At 33.6% G+C, this 5152-nt stretch overlaps 1 non-coding gene across 1 annotated transcript; it reads right to left on the bottom strand.

Moving 5' to 3' along the window:
- Positions 1-5077: 5077 nt before the first annotated feature.
- Trnal-caa (transfer RNA leucine (anticodon CAA)) lies at positions 5078-5152 on the bottom strand. The gene has a single exon. It is a non-coding gene; the product is annotated as a tRNA-Leu (tRNA).

Below are 5152 nucleotides of genomic sequence, written 5' to 3'. Positions count from 1 at the left end.
TTCTGTGACTCCTGCGGAGGGCAGAACAAGAATGGCACTGTGTTCAGATTCCTTCACCATCTGGTGCATACAGAAAAACGGTTGGACTATGTAAAGATGACATTCCCCATAATAGGTCTTTCATACCTTGAATGTGATAAAAATATTGGTATGATAGACCAAACTCAGGAATGTCAAATTCCAAAGGACTGGTGTCAGGTTTTTCAAAATTCACACACTCACCCTTCACGTTTTGTCATCATTGATGTTGAGGAGCAACCAGGGATAATCAAATACTGGACAGAGCATCTGGATAATACAATACACAAGAAGAAACTCCCTTTCCAGTCCAGGCCAATAAGAGAATTGGAAGTCACATGGCACCATGTAGCACTGGTTCGGTATAGAGGAATCTACAATGGAGCATACAAGCAAGCTTTGTTACTTCTTCGTGGAAAGAAAGGGCAAGGTTCCAGCCTCAAAGAAGGTGAGTTCAGCCTACCCTCTGCTAAATATGAAGATATAGTAATTCTTTTACAGCAATATAATTTGAAAGTTTTTTATTTATTGTAATAAGTATTTTTAATATTAGGCACATAACTATTTAAATTAAGGGATTATGATTTTTTGGAGGTGATCTTAAAATATCTGCTGAGAAATACAGAGATTTACAAGACTTGAAAAGATTTTGCCATAGTGACATGCAAGTGTATTTTGGTCGTCTTTTGCATCAGTCCACCATCGAAAAAGCACAGGACCTTTTATAGAAGATTATTAAATGATTATATGAGATAATTTGTTGTAACATGAATCTGAAATCTTGTAGTTGTCTGCAATATGTTATAGACTTGTCATATTTTTCCTCTGTTCGACCTGCCTTCGTAATAAAAATGCATCATATTATTGTAAATCCTATTCAGATGTGTATAATTTCAGCAGTACTCTTTCTCTGAAAGAAATATTGAGGTCTAAAACAAAAATGAAGAATATAACTTTGAAAAGTTAAAATTTTATGAGTCTTGAAACTGTAAATTTCACCTTCTGAAAAAAAGAATAATTGTGACTTATCAGGTTTTTCCACTGGACTCTTCATATGTTATTACCCTATAATTGAGAAGTTCAGAACAGTTTTTTAAAAAATTTTACCTTTCACCTTTACTGAATGGCCATTTTCGTTTGTAAGCGTGCAACGATGTTTCAGTTTACAGACATTAGCAAAAATATGAAAATCTCTGCACTGGGTTAAGTTACAACATTGCAATTGACATGATTGTTTCTAGAAAAGTGTCCTCTATAACATTGTCTATTACACAAAATACCCTAAATTCAAAACTAAACAGTCAAAATGGCCTCCAAATTTGGTATCGAACTTTTCACAATCCACTATTTAGGTCCAAAAATAACAAACAAGGAGTGATTTCTGAGTGTCTTTTTTTCCCTATAGTTACGTATCATACACTACTAGCCTCATGTAGAGCAAGAACACTTACAAATGTTTCCTTAATTTTTTATGAATTTTTGAATTGAAAATTTTCGTATTTTGTTATATATGGGGTTAGTTATTTCAGGTGGGACTTAATATAAAAATTTGATTTTTGCAAAGTTTGTACACATATATGATAGCAACATACTGTAAAAACTTCAACATTGATACCTGAACAAAGATATGAATTTTTGAAAATGAGGAGCTAATTCACATTATTCTAAAACTGATCTTACGGCTGTTGCCTATTCATGTGTGATATTGGCGGGATAAAATCAATTATTATTGAAGTAAGGTACTGAATTATGTACAAAAACTGGAAACGTCATTGAAATTAACATTTATATTATTTTGACATACTTAAAATAAATATTTTCAGTAAACATCCTTCAAGATGTGACTGTTCCTAAACCTGGAGGTGAATCTTAGGAACACTTATTTCTTCAGACAGCTTCTGTGATATATAATAAAACCTTGTTGCTGTGTTAAGTTCAAGCACAGAAAGTTTCCTTAAAACATTTTTCATTGGTATCCAAACTTTTGTCACTAGTAGATTTCTTGAATGATCATCTTGGTCCAGGATGGTAAAATCCACAAAAACATCATTTTTCAAACTTATTCTTTCAACCTCTGCAAGCCACCACTGTCCATTGTACACACATCCTATTATATCATTCAGCGTTAAAGACAAAGATGTAATTTTACTGACACAATGATCGTCATAAATTTCGATTTCTGATGTTACATAGCATCGAACTAAGTTTTCTGCAATGCCAAGGAATTTGTGGAAATGCCTTGTTCCTTTTATTGCTATACAGTTTTCAAATCTGGTTTGAAGTGTTGTTTTCATATGCAGAACTCCTTTTTTCTTGATCAGAAAATAGGTAATGCCTTTAATATTATCCTTGCAAAAGACATACATGTCCTGTACTGTGAGAATTTGGTCTGTGGTTGGTCTTTGTAGGCTGGCTTTACTTACTTCACGTTGTACCTCCTACTCCATCACATGCATTTTTACCATGGCAAGATGCAAGAAAGTGCCATTCAGCTTTCAACCCAAAGTCTACTTTGTGGTTGCATAGGTTTGAAAAATTCTTTTTGTTCTTATGCTGACTAACACTTCCATCTGAAAAGTATATCAGCCTCTCAATGCTGGGAAAATTTTCTTGTATGTAATTTATTACAAAGTGTTGTGCTCCAAGTAGTCGCTTAGAATGCAAATTGAAGAACTACAAACTTCTTTCTAATTTTTAAAGTAGAGAATAAATGGATGCACTGTTGCCTGGTCATTGACCCAGTGGTACCCTTGTATTGCATTCTGAATCACAAATGTAAAATTTTCTGAAAAATCAGCTAGCACTATGCCCTCAGATTCATGAAGTTGTGCTTTTTTGTCTTTCAAAAACTTACCTTGGATTTTAGAAGCATAGTGGTGACTTGTGAGTGTTTGTAAGTTATCAGTTAAAGATTTCATGTACTCCTCCTGAGATTTAACCACTACTATCATTTCTGCCCTGTCAGTTGTGACCCACTGTTTGAAGGTAATACTGTCTGGCATTTCCTCAACATATTTGTAAAACAGTTCAATAACGGTTTCCTTACCAGGGCATTTATTACACAAACTCAGCTTGCAGTAATAACTGTTAGTGTCGCAGACCATTAAATCTAGTAACTCTTTGTAGTTAAGATCACCAAGTTTTACACCCGTAATCATCAGTTTGACATTTTTATGATATAAACACACACACTTAGTGTATCCCTGAGGATGCAGCCAAAATACACCCCTTAGGGCGGAGGTCACAAAACTTTGATCTTCCAATTTTGCATTCAGGATGACACTTTTTGAAAGCTACATAAAGTTCATTTAAATTTGACAGTAGTCGTTTCTGCTTTGTTACTTTAACTCCATTTATAACAACTCTTCTGCTATCTTTGCAACCTGGGCACATTGTACTGTTTTCATCATATTCAGAAAAGTGCTGGATCGTTTTGTTTCTTCACTTATGCCTTGCTCTTTAACTAATTTTTGGGTTAGTTTAACCAAACGACGAGAAACGTTGAATTCATGAACTATTCTTTCTCTTGACCATGAGTCAGGGAGCAAACTTAAAATTTTAACTTTTTCCTCTTTAGATGTCACTGAGCATTTAATTTTTCTATTAAGCTCAAATATTCAGTGTCAGATGATGATGCTGGTGGTAGGTTTCCTTCTTTAGAAATAGTGTTGGTATCTGTATTATTAAAGCATGATTCCAAGTCTTTTCTTAAATTTGTCATACCATTTTTTTTCTTCAATAGCTGCTTTTCTTTTTCCGATACTTAATTTTATTATTTTTGAAGCAGGAGATACTTACAACAAGCAAAATCCAATATGCTAACAGCTTCCTCATTAGGAATATAAATGTCATTAACAAGGTTACATGATTCTGGTTCTGGAGTCACAACAAATATTTTTGAGAACAATTTGGGCACAGGGAATTTCCAGGAATCCTATTACATTTCACTTGGGAAGCTGTTTCACTCTCACATAACAAGGACAAATGTTCACGTTTCATTTCCCTCAAACCTTTAGTAATAGGCTTTTTATGAACTTTAAGTGGATCACAGCACTTTCTTCCAAAAATGTGGTTGTACTTCAGAATATATTTCTTCTTGTGATACTCACACATTGATGTTACAGAAGAACTTACTCGAAATTTAAACAAAGTTTATGTAACTTCATCAAAGTCATTGGAATTTTTCAAGATTTTTTTAACTGAAGCGTAAACTGTTTTGTGAAGCACTTCACTGGCTATCTGTCCAACAGAGCACTGTTCATCCATGTTATTGCATTCCAGTTAATCTCTCAAAATTAATTACAAATTACACACAGAACAAAGCACATAACAGATTCTACACTCTTGAAGCATGTACATCCACTCTAACAGAGGTTCCAGAACAGACTGACTACAACAATGCCCCATCCAGCAATAATGTACTTCTTTATTGGCAATAAACCTAAACGTAAATGGGCATTTTTATTACCATAGAACAAAAGTGAAAGCTCCTATTGTTTAATATTGCATTATTAAAAATAAATAAACTAAATGAATATTGGGTGATAGTGTTAACTAAGTATATGTCACAATTAAATTTTATTACAATGAAACAAGAAACTATTTCAAAACGCAACAGTCATAAGATCAGTTGTAGAGTACTGTGAATTATTTCCTCATTTTTCAAAAATTCATATCTGACTGATTCCATAGTCACGGGTGTGACACTTGAACTCTATAATAATTTTAAAATGTCCCATATTAAAGATTCTCCTTTCAATATATATCATTTAAAAGGAAATTGATTACATTACTAAGCCTTTTTCTTCTGATAATTGATGGAAACCAGTATTATTAACCAAAAATCATGTGTCACAGGTGGCACAAAAGTCAGAAGTGCAATGTAACACAATGACCATTACAGGGAAAAATCTGAATTGAATGATTATATGTAAACAAATTAATAACTGTATAATACCAAAAACTTATTGCATTAGCCATGAAAATATCAGAAAGAAACTTACATTATTTTCAAAATAATAACAATTTCTGTTGAAACTTCCTGGCAGATTAAAACTGTGTGCCCGACCGAGACTCGAACTCGGGACCTTTGCCTTTTGCGGGCAAGTGCTCTACCAACTGAGCCACCGAAGCA

The sequence above is a fragment of the Schistocerca serialis genome, chromosome 4 (assembly GCF_023864345.2).
Source record: "Schistocerca serialis cubense isolate TAMUIC-IGC-003099 chromosome 4, iqSchSeri2.2, whole genome shotgun sequence".
Classification (NCBI taxonomy): domain Eukaryota; kingdom Metazoa; phylum Arthropoda; class Insecta; order Orthoptera; family Acrididae; genus Schistocerca; species Schistocerca serialis.
This window is presented reverse-complemented; position numbering and strand designations above follow the sequence as displayed.